The sequence below is a fragment of the Sus scrofa genome, chromosome 1 (genome assembly GCF_000003025.6).
Source record: "Sus scrofa isolate TJ Tabasco breed Duroc chromosome 1, Sscrofa11.1, whole genome shotgun sequence".
NCBI lineage: Eukaryota > Metazoa > Chordata > Mammalia > Artiodactyla > Suidae > Sus > Sus scrofa.
Genome location: NC_010443.5, coordinates 138,576,772 through 138,592,008, shown reverse-complemented (window position 1 = coordinate 138,592,008; position 15,237 = coordinate 138,576,772).

Sequence of the window (15,237 nt, the reverse complement as noted above, 5' to 3'; positions counted from 1 at the left end):
GGATTTTGTCCAGTAGACAGTGTAGAACCAATGCTGGGGGAGGGGGTTGTACAAATGAATTACATTTTAGGAAGATTATTTCAGTGGCTGTGTGGAGATATGTGGGAGGCGGGTGAGAAAGGAGACAACAAGTAGCAATAAACAGCTTGCAGTGTTGGTGAGGATGAGGAAGAAGGAATGGTATAATGGGGATTTAAGAGGTCCATTTGCAGGGTTGATACACCATTAACCCTAAGGAGGTGGAGACAAACTGGGTAGGGATGACTGGATTTTCTGAGTGATTGGGCTGGTGGTGGTGACCTTGGTCATGTGAGGGGAGAGGAAAGGGGAAGATGGGTTTGATTTAGGACAGGTAGTGTGTCAAGGTGTCTTAAAGCATCCAGACAGAAATGTTCAATGGGCAGTGGGAGACAGACTAGGAACACAGGAAGAAGTCAAGGATGTTGGGCAGGTTTGAGAGGCTTTTGTGTATAAGCAGAAGAGGTGTAACCCGCTCCAGGGAAAAGGCCAAGAATGAAAGAAAACCTAAAACACCCATGCTAACACCAATGTTGAAACCTTGAACACAAGAAGAGCCAGCAAAGGAGCTGATGGGGACTGCCAGAGAGGAGTAGTCAGCACTATGAGAACACTGGGATTGAGAGTGGTACCTCAGGGGCCAAACAAGGGATCCAAAGCAGGGCATAGTCAATGGGGCCAAGAGCCCCAAAGAGGTCAGTAAGATGAGGCTGCCAATGTCCATTGTATATGGCAATGACCACAAGCCACTTCTTCAAGGACAGTGTGGGAGGCAGAAGCCTGAATGGATTGGGCTGAGGGGCCAGGAGGGTGGGAAGTGGATGAGCAAGGGCAAATAACTTTTCCAGAAGTTCCACTGGGACAAAAAGGAGAGAGGGACAGTGACCAGCAGGAAGCCATGATTAGAGAAAGTTTGTTCTTTCACTTTTGCTCGGTTGTCTTGGGGATGTGGTGATTAATATCATGTGTCAACTTGACTGGGCCACAGGGTACTCAGACATTTGATCAAACATTTTTCTAGATGTGTCTGTTAGGATGTTTGCAGATGAGATTAACATTTAAATCAGTAGACTGAGTAAAGCAGATTTCCCTCCTCAATGTGGGTGTGACTTATCTAATCAGTTTAGGGTCTAAATAAAATAAAAAGGCTGAACCTCCCCCTGAGTAAGATGGAATTCCTCCTGCTACCTTCAAGGTGGGATATTGGTGGGGGGCACTTCCCTACCTTCAGGCTCTAACTGAAATATTGGCTTTTTGTGGGTCCCAGGTCTACTGGCCTTTGGACTGGGGCCACACTATTAGCTCTCTTGGATCTCCTCTTGCCAACTGCAGATTTGGGGATGTCGCCCTACATAATTGTGTAAGCAATGTCCTTATAATGTGTGTGTGTGTGTTGTATGCATGTTCTGTTTCTCTGAAAAATTCTAACAAATGCATTCCCTGGGAATGGTAGGAAGATAAACCTTCAAGCTGAAAGCAAGAGCTGTGTGGACAGGTTGAAGAGTGGAGTAGGGGAACTAGTGGGTGGAAGGGGCCCAGAGGAAGGGACACTGCTCTGAGAGGGTAGAGCTATTTACCCATCCAGTTACAAGGCCTTTAGTCTTCATCCATTATTTCATGCCCAGCACAGGTCAACAAGGCTTTGTTGTTGAGGAGTCCCTTAGACGTGAAATGGTTTAGATGTGAAATGGTTTATTTCCCCAGCATCTGCCACTAACTGCACAACCTTCTTTACCAATGGGTAGCAGCTCCTTAACAAGTTCATGGGGAGCTATAACTGTTACTCACTCCAGGGATTAAGACTCAATACTGCCCATTTGTTGCGTCTTTACTCTGAAACCCATTTAAAACTCCTCTTAACCTCAGTGCCCATGGCTCCTATCCTGTTGCACGAGTTCCCTTCATGAGGGCTTCAGAGTACTGGGCTGGGGTTGGGGCTCTTCCATTTCCTTCCCAGACATTCCATGCCCCCATCCTTAAGCCTTGAGGTCATGGCACGACGCTTTCTAGGAGGCTTACCTCCAAACCCCTCTAGAGCAAGGAGAACCCGAGGCTCCTCGTCCATGTACCCATTCAGAGGACACATCTCCCACTCATTCCCTCAGCACCAGGAGAGGAGGAAATGGCTCTCTTCACACTCACAGTGGTCCTCAGTCAAGGCCCCTCCATCTCTCACTGTCTTCCAACTCCTATTGCTTGGGGAGGGAGGTCTGCAAAGGGTAATGAATTAGAGAATGCAGGAGGCAATGCTAAGTGAAGCATAAAAGCAGAGAAGGAACCAGAGAGGAACTGGTGTTGCTGACTCAGTGGAGGGATGGCACATGGGCCCATCTGGTCAAGGCTGAAGTGCATGGGTAGAAGTCCCAGTAGGAGACCAGTCCTTCTTAGCTGTAATCAAGGCGCACACCAACCCTGGGTATGAATATGCAGATTCTGGCTCAGTGTTCCCAGATGAGGCCTTGAGGTTTTGCATTTCTAACTCCCTGGGGGTTCTGGGGATGCTGGCCCCAGAACTGCCCTTTGAGGGAAATCCCATTTCAGACGCTCAAAAGGGCCAGTTGAAGTCTCTTCTCAAAATCCCACCTATAAAACCTCTCCCATGCCCTCCCCTCACACATGCTCCCTTTCCTGTTTCATTTTATCTTCTATGACAATGACATGAGCAGAGTATATAGCAGCCCCCACATAGACAAGACTGACAGGGACTGTCCTTTCTTTCTCTGAGGCCTCAGTCTGTGAGCCCAAAGGTACATCTGTGGAGGTGCTGGGCTGGAACAAGCCACTGAGCCCCAGTTTGTTCATCTGCAAACTGAGGAGGATAATGCCAGTCTCACACACAAAGTGAAGTAACTCATGTAGTGACACCAGCACCTCCTACACATATAAGGGCTCAGTGACCTGGCCAGAGAGGATAGTGCCCACCTTCTGCTGTCTTTCCACATGCTTCAAGGGTGATTCTTGCCCTGCACTCCCCTTGTAGGCCCTCCTCCACAGGGCCAGGTCCTGTGGAGGAGGGCCTGCTTCCATCATTTACACAGCTGCTAATCAGGGTCTCCCATTCACCACCCCTTCACCTGCTACAGAGTCCCCTGCTGACCCCAGTGTCTGCTCCACACTCCTCACAAAGGACTTGCTAACTACCTCTCTATAAAGTGCCCTCACTCAGCCAGATGCCGTTCCAGCAGAATCACAGATGCTACTAAGTCCACATATAAATGATATCATATGATATTTGTCTTTCTCTTTCTGACTTACTTCACTTAGCATGAGAGTCTCTAGTTCCATCCATGTTGCTGCAAATGGCATTATTTCATTATTTTTATGGCTGGGTAGTATTCCATTGTATATACGTAAAACATCTTCTTAATCCATTCATCTGACGATGGACATTTATGTTGTTTCCATGCCTTAGCTATTGTGTATAGTGCTGCTATGAGCATATGGGTGCATGTATCTTTTTAATGATAGTTTTGTCCAAATATATGCCCAGGAGTAGGATCACGAGACCATATGATAGTTCTATATTTAGTTTTCTGAGGAACCTCCATAATGTTTTCCATAGTGGTTGTACCAATCTACATTCCCACCAACAGTGTAGGAGGGTACCCTTTTCTCTTCACCCTCTCTAGACTTTATTTGTAGACTTATTAATGATGGCCATTTTGACTGGTGTGAGGTGGTACCTCACTGCAGTTTTGATTTGCATTTCTCTAATAATTAGTAATGTTGAACATCTTTTTATGTGCCTACTGGCCATTCCTATGTCTTTAGAGAGATGTCTAGGTCTTCCGTCAGTTTTTCAATTGAGTTGTTTTTTGTTTTGTTTTGTTTTGTTTTTTGCTGTTGTTGAGTTGTATGAGCTGTTTGTATATTTTGGAAATTAAGCCCTTTTTGGTTACTTCATTTGCAACAATTTTCTTCCATTCTGTAGGCTGTCTTTTTATTGTTGTTATTGTTGTTGCTGTTCTTTTTAATGTTTTCCTTTGCTATGCAAAAGCTTTTAAGTTTGATTAGTTCCCATTGGTTTATTTTTGTTTTTATTTCTATTGCCTTGGGAGACTGACCCAAGAAAACATTTGTACTGTTGATGTCAGAGAATGTTCTGCCTATGTTCTCTTCTAGGAGTTTTATGGTGTCTTATGTTTAAATCTTTAAGCCATTTTGAGTTTATTTTTGTACATGGTCTGAGGGTGTGCTCTAGTTTCATTAGTTTACATGCAGCTGTCCAGTCTTCCCAGAACCACTTGCTAAAGAGACTCTTTTTCTCATTTCATATTCTTGCCTCCTTTGTCAGAGAGCCATTGAGCATAGGTGTCTGGGTTTATTTCTGGGCTCTCTATCCTGTTCCATTGATCTGTATGTCTGTTTTTGTACTAGTACTGCACTGTCTTGATTACTATAGCTTTGTAATATTGTCTGAAGTCTGAGAGTTATACCTCCTCCTTGGTTTTTGTTGCTCAGGATTGCTTTGGTAATTCTGGGTCTCTTTTGGTTCCACATAAATTTTTGGATTGTTTTTTCTAATTCTGTGAAAAACGTCAGGAGTAATTTGATAGGGATTGCATTAAATCTGTAGATTGCTTTGGGTAGTATGGTTGTTTTAATAATATTAATTCTTTCATTCCAGGAGCATGGGGTATCGTTCCATTTCTTTGAATCCTCTTTAATTTCCTTGATTAATGTTTTATATTTCTCAGCATATAAGTCTTTCACCTCTTTGTCAGGTTTATTTCCTAGGTATTTAATTTGGGGAGGTGTGCGATTTTTAAAAATTGGTTTTGGTATTGGTTTTTTATATTCTTTTTCTACTATTTCATTATTAGTATACAGAAATGCAATCAATTTCTGAATGTTAATCTTGTATCCTGCTACTTTGTTGAATTCATTGATCAGTTTGAGTAGTTTTCATGTGGAGTCCTTAGGGTTTTCTATATATATAGTACCATTTCATCTGTATAGAGGGACAATTTTACCTTTTCTCTGCAATTTGAATATCTTGTATTTCTTTAGTTTGTCTTATTGCTGTGGATAGGACTTCTAATACTATGCTGAATAAAAGTGGTGAGAGTGGGCATCCTTGTCTTGTTCCAGATTTTAGAGGGAAGGATTTCAGTTTTTCTCCATTGAGTATTATTTTGGCTGTGGGTTTGTCATAAATGACTTTTATTATGTTGAGATATGTTCCCTCTATACCTACTTTGGTAAAATATTTTTATCATGAGTGGATGTTGGGTTTTGTCAAATGCTTTTTCTGCATCTATTGAGATGATCATGTGGTTTCTGACTTTTCTTTTGTTAATGGGGTATATGACATTGATTGATTTGCATGTATTGAACCATCTTTGTGAACTTGGGATGAATCCCACTTGTCATGGTGCATGATCTTTTTAACATGTTGTTGGATTTTGTTGGGTAAAATTTTGTTGAGAATTTTTGCATCTATATTCATCAAAGAAATTGGCCTAAAATTTTCGTTTTTTGTAGTATCTTTGTCTGGTTTTGATATTAGGATGATGGTGGCTTCATAGAATGTCTTTGGGAGTGTTCCTTCTTCTTCAGTCTTTTGGAAATGTTTAAGAAAAATTGGTATAAATTCTTCTTTGTATGTTTGGTAGAATTCACCTGTGAAGCCATCTGGTCCTGGACTTCTGTTTGTAGGGAGTTTTTTTTTTTTTTTAATTACATATTAAATTTCATTTCTAGTGATTGCTTTGTTCAAATTATCTATTTTTTCTTGAATCAGTTTTGGTTGGTTGTATGTTTCTAGAAGGTTGTCCATTTCTTCTAGATTGTCAAATTTGTTGCTATGTAATTTTTCATGGTATCTCTTATTTTTTTTTGAATTTCTGTAGTATCCCTTGAGATTTCTCCTTTTTCATTTCTTATTTTGTTTGTTTGGGTTCTCTCTCTTCTTCTTGGTGGGTCTGTCCAGAGGTTTGTCAATTTTGTTAATCTTTTTTTTTTCTATCGTTTTTTGACTCTCTATTTTATTGATTTCCTCTCTGATCTTTATTATTTCCTGCCTTCTGCCGACTTTAGTTTTGTTTGCTCTTCTTTTTCTAATTCTTTTAGGTGATAGGTTAGGTTGCTTATTTAATATTTTTCTTCTTTTTTGAGGAAGGCCTGTATCACTGTGAACCCCGCTCTAAGAACTGCTTTTGTGGCAACCCATAGGATTTGAATTGTTGTGTTTTCATTGTCATTTGACTCAAGGTATTTTTTAATTTTCTTTTTGATTTCTTGTTGACCCACTGGTTTTCCAGTAGATGTTGTTTCGTCTCCATGTAGTCCATTTTTTTCTCGTTTCTTTTCTTCTGGTTGATTTCTGGTTTCATGCCATTGTGGTCAGAGAAGATGCTTGAAATAAATTCTATACTCTTAAATTTGTTGAAGTTAGTTTTGTGCCCCAGTATGTGCTCAATAACACTGCTAAGTTCTTATTTCCCTTTACTTAGAAATGAGTTTTAAAGCATTGAGGGAGTTCCCTGGTGGTTCAGCCAGTTTAGGATCCAGAGTTGTCACTGCTGTTTGATCCCTGGCCCAGGAATTCTGCATGCTGTGAGCAAAGCCATAAATACATATGTACATACATACATACTAAGCCACACTGAAAAGATAGCTACCTCTCCAGGTTAATTTGCAGGGTGCTAAGCTGTGCCACAGGCTGGTCACTAGACTCTGACATTTCACCCTTTGGATCATGTACACAACTGTTTCCCATTAAAATACAAGCCAGTGACACTAACCAGCTTCTAAGCTTGAGGGTCTACAAATCTGAGTTAACCTGGGGAAGTGGGTACAGGGAACATCCAGGCAAGGGATGTGGACCAGCCTCAGGGTTCATTGAACAGCTTTGTAAATCAGCTCTGGACTAACCTGGGGCAACTTGGGGGACTATAAGTAGTCAAAGTTACTTGCCTCTGTGCTGGGGAGAAGTTTTCTTGAGTTTTATTATCAAAGCAACAGCCCAGGTTGAAGCTTGGACTTTTGGGGTCAAATTTTACAGAGATCCATCCTGCCTTTTCTAATGTAGATGGCATGAAGGGCCCCAGTTAGGCACCCTCTTTTATGCAGGAGGCTTAGGAATCTGGCCTTTGCCAGACTGAGAAATAGGTCCAAAGAGAAATCTAAGAAAGTGCTTCCAAATTGGCAATGTATCCCCTTGCTTACCGGTATGTTGTGTGTGTTTGTTTATAAATATCTAGTTCTTTCAAAAGAACAAGAGGCGCCTCACAAAACTGACATAAAACAGATTAATAAAATTAAAACCAGAAAACTAGGAGAGTTAAATTACTCTCTGAGTTAACTTTTAGATTTTGCTCTGAACTTTCTGGCAGCTACAGTAACGAGGGACATGTTCCAGGTTTCATAATTCTCCTTACGGTAACACCTCACAGATTCCCTCCCACCCCAAACCCATCTCCTTCCTTGTTCACTGATGTCCTCAAACCTTCACTGAGCATCTACTATGTTGGAGGCCCAGGGCCAGTCACAGAGGGCCCCTTCCTCAGAGAGCTCTTAGCCAAAAGCAGTGTTTTCCAAGCTGTTGAAGGCTCCCCCAGAAGCCAGCCAGCTGAGATGCTCTGCAGCCCAGAGCCAGGCTTGTGCAACAAGGGCAGAGGGCTCCCTCTTAACTGGGAGTGCTCAGGGAACCTCTCCTGGCCAGAGAATGGGCCTGTCAGTGATCATGCCACTGCAACGGCAGCATGTTGCTAAAGAGGATAAATCTGGGACTTGGGCCCAGACTGCCAGCATCTTACAATAAATCCTGACTCAGATCTTGTCTGTGTGACCTTGGGCAGGTTACTTCACCCCTCTGTGTCTCAATTTCTTCATCTCTAAAATGTGAGTGATAATACAGGTCAACAATTTAAAAATCCAAAAATATCTCAAAAATGAAAAAAATTATAATAAATCAGGGCAAGACCTCACTACCTTGATTCAAGGACGTCTAAATTGCTTATTTAATCCCACTTAGTAGGACTATCCATACATTTGCTGCAAAAATATAAATGTGCTTAATAACAAGATGCTATTCCGGATCCTGCCAGGGTTTCTGGAGCTCTAACAGTTCCTGCTGTGGCTCAATGGGTTAAGAACCCATGAGGATGAGGGTTTGATCCCTGGCCTTGCTCAGAGGGTTAAGGATCCAGCTTTGCCACAGGCTGTGGCATAGGTCACAGAGGCAGTTCAGATCTGGTGTTACTATGGCTGTGGCATAGGTCTTAACCTGCAGCTCTGATTCAACCCATAACCTGAGAACTTCCATGTGCCACAGCTGCAGCTGTTGCAAAATAATAATAAAAAGAAGAAGAAGAAGAAGAAGAAGGAGAAGGAGAAGGAGAAGGAGAAGGAGAAGGAGAAGGAGAAGGAGAAGGAGAAGGAGAAGGAGAAGGAGAAGAAGAAGAAGAAGAAGAAGAAGAAGAAGAAGAAGAAGAAGATACAGATTAGAATCAGGAAAAGAAAAACGTGCATAAGGTAGGTCCAGGAAAAACCTCCAGTTGTCCTCACCTGGTATCACGTGGGCAGTGCTTAATTCTCCTAGCAAAGACATGTGAGAACAGGTAACAAGTATTGACAACCAGGGATGGTCACCTGAACTATGGCGTCCAGGGTTTTTATTGGGAGCCAGTTACATAGGCACGGAGTGACCCCGGGCCTGACCCTGTCACTTAGTCTCCAGCCTCCCAGAGGTCAAAGTGATACATGCATGGCTCAAGCCCCCACCAAAATCACGTTGTTATTCCCAGGTTATCAGACACCATTTTCAGGTAAGTTATCCCCCGGGAGCTGGTCAAGGGCCAGTCCTGAAAGGCTTTTGGAATTTGCAGAGTTTGGGCAACCCACGCCTGCCAAGTTAACTCTTGCCTGTCCAGAAGTGCAGTAGCTGGGCCATCATTTGCTGATGACAGTAGACAAAGGTTAAGAGAACATCAAATCATGGTTATAGCTGGCTGGCAGGGGATGGCACCTCCAGCATCAGTTAAACTGAAGAAGCCACTAGGGAGAGCCAGACCAGGACAAGCATTTTCCTCCAAGAGCAAGACTCCAAACCCAATCAGTTGAATATGGGCACCTTCTTCCCCAACAGAATCAAGTATGATGGTGACTTGAGCACCGTTATTCAATAGAGCCAAAAGAGTTCGAATCTCAGAGTTCCTGTTGTGGCTCAGCAGGTTAAGAACCCGACATAATGTCTGTGAGGATGCCAGTTTGATCCCTGGCCTCATTCAGTGGGTTAAGGATATGGCATTGCTGCAATAGGTTGCAGATGTGACTCAGATCTGGTGTTGTGATGTGACCATAGGTTGCAGATGTGACGAAGATCTGGTGTTGCTGTGGCTGTGGTGTAGGCTGGCAGCTACAGCTCTGATTTGACCTCTGGTCTGGGAACTTCCATATGCTGCAACCCTAAAAAGAAAAAAAGGTTTGAGTCCTTTGCCACCCCCAGAATACTCAGCATTTTCCTTAAGGTGGCTGAAGTCAGTAGAAGGGATAGAGGGGGGCAAACTGGGGACAAAGAGGGATAGAGCACTGTGTACAGTTAGCAAGATTTTACCTTTACTTTCAGGTTCAGTGGCCAATAGTGGCCTAGGATCAACTAAGGGAACTTGTTTGGGGTCCACCCGAAACTCTGCACTGAAGAGCAAGGCCCCTCTTGCTGACACCACATGCTTCAGCTCTGGAGACTCTTTCACTCAGCAGCCATAACCACACTGACTGGGGGCAGAACCGAGGGGTCAGCTACCCCAGGGTCCTGGTCACATCCCTTCCTCCTGCCTCCCAGACAGACAACAAGCAGAGCATCATTCAAGCTGCCGCCTCTCAGCTTACCCCTCACCGCTCAGCCTCTAAACATTCATTATTAGGGAGAGCCTTGGGGGCCTTTACTTCCTTGTCCCTCCTTCATCACTTGGGGGAGAACATGTGCTGGACCCCAGGGTGTCTCATCATATCCCTTCCCCAGTCCTCAGAGGCTATGGTCTTTTCGCTTCAGATGGCCCTGTCTATCATCATCCCATTCTCATGACCGAAGACTGTCTGGATATATAGTGTCTGAGACTTCACCCAACTTGCAAGCAAACAAGTTATGTAGGTGCTGGCAGAGAGCACAGCCTCTTGGGTCAGAGGAAGGGGACTTTATTGCTCACAGCACAGCAGCATCATAAACTTCACACTGCTTCCATTTCCTCTCCCCCTTCTGTATTCAGTTCCCCAGGGCTGCCACAATGAATCACCACAAACTCTGTGGTTTAAAACAACAGAAATTCATTTGCTCACAGTTCTGGAGGCCAGAGGTCTAAAACAAGGTGTCGGCAGGGTTAATCTGTTCCATGCCTCCTTCCCAGCTTCTGGAGGTCTCCAGCTCTTTCTTGGCTTGTACTGGCATCTCTCCAGTTTCTGCCTCTGTCTTCACATGGCCTCTTCGTCTGCAACCCCTCTGTGCCTTTTTCATTGGGATGCCAGTCATTGGCGTAGGGCCCACTCTAATCCAGTAGGACATCATTTTAACTTGACGGCATCTGCAAAGACCCTATTTCCAAATGTCACATTCCCAGGTCCTGGGGTTAGGACTTGAACATGCCTTTGGCAGGGGCATGAATCAACCCACTATACCAACAAATTCCATGGAGTGATGCCAAGGTAGGGACAGGTGACTTCTGTGCATCCGGTGGGTTGCATCATAGCTGAGGAACCCAAAGTATGGGAATTCTCATTCTTTTTTCTTTTTTCTTTTATTTTTTTATGGCCACACCTGTGGTAGATGGACATTCCCTTGGCCAGGGATTGAAGCCGAGCCACAGCTGCAGCAACACTGGATCTTTTAACCCACTGCATGGGCCAGGGATTCAAACTGGCACCTCCACAGGGACCCAAGCTAAGGCAACTAGATTCTTAACCCACTGTGCCAGAGAGGGAACTCCAAGGAATTCTCATTTGTTTGCAATGAGCTGCAAGCAATCTTGCCCCACCTTTGCCCCAGAGGAAGAAATCGTCTGGATAGCACGCATCTGCCCTTGCTGGAGAGAGGGAGACACTGGATCACTGGATCTCTCTTCTAAGATGGTTCATTACACAAACATCCCTGAAAAAATAGTCCAGAATCAAAGACCACAGGTACCCCCTGCTTGCAAGATATTCAATGTCAGCAGAGAATTGTCCTCCAATGAAACACAGGCTCTCTGGGGAGATGAAGACAGAGAAGGTTCTCAGCAGAGGAATGAGAGAGGCTGGTGTAATGCTCCAGAGCCCAGGACATCAGAGCCACTGTCTCCCAGCACACATGACACAAGCCTAAGCCTGAGCCGAGTGCTACCCTCTCCCAACTCTCTTTCACCAGCAGACACAAGAAGCCAGGTCAGTGTCTCCTTTGGGGCCCTGTAACCTTTCTGCCCCCCCTTTTTTTTTTGCTGCACAGCAGCCTGCCCTGAGTTCAGACTAGGGCCTGGGCCCTTGCTGCCTATCTTTATACCATGGTAAACAGAAAGCATGGCATGAAGTTAACTTCCCTGGCTCTGCAGTTAGACATCCAGCTCTGCCCCTAGGTGATCCTGAGCCTCAGTTTTCATCATCTCTAAAATGGATAAGGAGTTCCTGTTGTGGCTCAGTTGGTTAGGAACCTGACTATTATCCATGAGGATGAGGGTTCAATCCCTGGCCTTGCTCAGTGGGTTAAGGATCTAGCACTGCCATGAGCTGTGGTGTAGGTTGCATATATGACTCAGATCCCATGTTGTTATGGCTGTGGTGTAGGCCAGCAGCTGTAGCTTTGATTGAACCCCTGGACCGGGAACTTCCATATGCCATAGGTGTGGCCCTAAAAAGAAAAAATAAAATAAGACAAAATAAATAAAACAGACGACAACAAAAGGGACTGTTATGAGGGTGGAAGAAGACAGTTCTCACTACCATTGCTACAATGTGGACATCCCTCTACACACTGGCAAGCCCCAACATTTAGTCTTTAAGAGTGGAGCCCCAGGTGGCTGTTGGGGTGCACTGCAAGGAAGTTGGAGCATGATTCACTTGAATGTGAATCAATGGGCCATTCATCACCCAAGCTGATGCTGGGCCTCTTGTAAAACTATCTATGACACGGGCCAAGGATTTAAATCAGGTTAGGAAAAAAAGAAAGGCATGGATGACTTCAGAAGCTGGCCACTAGCCTCACATCTGATCTTCTCCAAAGCATCGCCAGTCACACACCAGCCACCCTTTGAAGAGGCAAAAAGGGAGGGCAGGAAGCTCATTCGTTTCAAAGTCATAAAGTTTAAAAGTTCATGTTACTGAAAAAGTCCCCAAATAGATCCCATTGTGCATATGACTTTAAAGTTCACCAATGATGATATTTCAACCCAGCAGGAAAAGGGTGAGCTACTTATTAAATGCTTCTGGCACAGTCGGCTATCCAGCTGAAGACTATCAAATTGGGCCCTATTTTACATCGTACACAAAAAAATTAATTCCAGAACAATGAAAGGTTTAAATATAAAAAAAGAAATGCACTGCAAATCTTAAAAGAAAATACAGGAGATTAAATCTACATGTCAATTTATCTATTCAAACAGGCAACCCAGAAAGCACATCTGACTATATAAACATTTAAAATTTTTAGATGGTAAAATGGACAACAAACAAGTTCGATATACAAAGAGCAATTTTGGAAAAAGAGGTGTGCCACCCGAATAGGCAAAGGGTTTATATCTACTGGGATGAGTCATGTGAACTTGCTGTCTTCATTGGCCAAAACACTAAAATATCAACAATTTCATACAGTTCAACCTAATACAATATTGACAAGAAAAAAGGCAAAAGGACAAATGGAAAAAATTAGCAAAATTAGGAGGCAATTTCAGCAGAGAGTTCTAGTTGCTTACTCCAATTACCATCTCCCTTGACCTCTATTTCTCAGAAATAAAATTCTGATTTTAGTCAGGGTAGTATATCAAAAACTAAATTTCCCAGCCTTCCTTGCAATGAAGTGTAATCACTGGACTAAGTTCTGACTCAATATATGCAAGCTGGAGTATTATGTGTTATGTCCAGGAAATATCCTTAAATGGAGGGAGTATGCCCTCCTTTGTGCTTGCCACTCTCCTGCTGCTTGGAATGAGGATGCAATGTCTGGTGCTCCAGCAGCTATCTTGGTACAGAAGGCTGAAGACCACAGTTATTCTAGACAGAGCAGAATGGAGAACTAGAAGATGGCCAAGTTAATGACAGGTCTGCAAAGCCATGATATGAATCCTGAATTTCCAATCTCCAGAATCCTTTCCCAGGAGACACATAAAATTCTATGTGATTTAAACTTCTTCTACTTTGGGTTTTTCTGCTATATGCAGCTGAACCTAACCCAACTAACACAAGAATTTACAAAGGAGCAAATTTAAATGACTAACATGAAAATGTACTCAAACTTGTTAGTAAATAGAAAAATGTGAATTAAAGAAACAACATATTACTGTGTGCTCATCAGATTGATGAAAAATAAGTGTTAATGTGTATTATGGGCAAAGATGCAGGGAAAAGAGTTCTCTGAAGATTGGCGCTAAAATGTGAATTTGTTGTGGCATTTTTGTAAAGTAACCTGACAGTACCTAATAAAATTCAATCTACCTAAACTCTTAAATCCAGCAACCTTATTCCTAGGAATTGAACTCAGAAAAATAAAGGAAACCATGTGTATATAAGGTTTTATTTTTATGGGTGTTAACTGTAGCAATGTTTTTATTGGAAAAACAGGAAACAAAGTGAATGCCACTGTTAGGGAGATGGTTAGATGAATTATGGTTCATGCACACCTTCAATAACATTGTCTCGGGTTTGATTCCCTGAGAAATAGACTCTCAGGCTGAGATCAGTGAACAGGAATGTTATTGGGAAATGCCCTTGGAAATCACCCTATTAGAGAAGCTTCTGCCAATCCACAAAGGGCTGAGCTGGATAGGTATTTCAGCATTGCCCAGAATTGAGCTTAAGGGACAGGTCTTTGTACCCCCACATGACCAGTCATTGGAACAACCCCAAGATGGGACTTAACCTTCAGCAGACAGCAGTCCCCAGTTGGATCACTATAGCATCACCCATTACTATCTAGTCTTTGTGCCACTTGGGTCTACTGAATTTGTATAATAAGTTCACTTCATCTGGGAATAGCTCCTTCTAGATTTTTGTGAGTCTCTTCTGGAACTTTGGAGCTGGCTCACCCACTGACCAGCAATAGAGACCACCTGACTGGGGGGAGCTGGCACTAGTAGCCTCTGGCATGCTGTTATGGCACAGTGGGCAACTGTTCTGGCTATTTTCTCCGTGTCTCTACACATTGTCTTTTTTCTGTGTGCATCTCCCTTTGTGATCAAAGGGAGGGGAGCACAAGGGTGGCATAATAGCTGAGACTACTATAACAAAAATACCATAGGTCGGGAATACCACAGGTATTTACTCCTTCTTGGGGATTGGGAAGTCCAAGATCAAAGTGCTGGCCAATTCTGCTCCTGGTGAGAGCTCTCTTTCTAGTTTATAGACAGATGTCTTCTTGCTATGTCCTCACATAGAGAGAGATTGTCTTTCTCCTATCTCTTCTTATAAGGGTGCTCATTCTGGTCACCAAAGCTTCATTCTCTTGGCCTAATCACTTTCCAGAGACCCCCATCTCTAAATATCCTAATATTGGGGATTAGGTTTCAACATATGGATTTGTGGATAACACAATCATTCAGGCTACAGCAGCTTCCAAGTTTAGAAGATGAGGTTTATTTTTACTCACATCATGTATGAGTTTCCTAGGGCTGCTGTGACAAAGCACCACAAAGTGGGTGGCTGAAACAACAGAAATTTATTGTCTCATAGTTTTGGAGGCCAGAAGTCCAAGATCAAGGTGTCAGCAGAGCTGGTTCTTTCTGAGGGCCATGGGGGAAGGATCTGCTACAGGCCTCTCTGTGTGATTGTAGATGGCTATTTTCTCCGTGTCTCTACACATTGTCTTTCTTCTGTGTGCATCTCCCTTTGTGATCAAATTTCCCCTTTTTGTAAAGACATCAGTCATATTGGATTAGTGCCAACCCTGATGACCTCATTCTAACTTGGTCACCTCTGTAATGACTCTCTCCAAATAAGGTCACATTCTGAAATTTGGGGAATTAAGACTTCAAAAAACATATACATATTTTTTAATGGGAACACAATTCAGCCCGTAATATACTATGTCTATCTACTGGC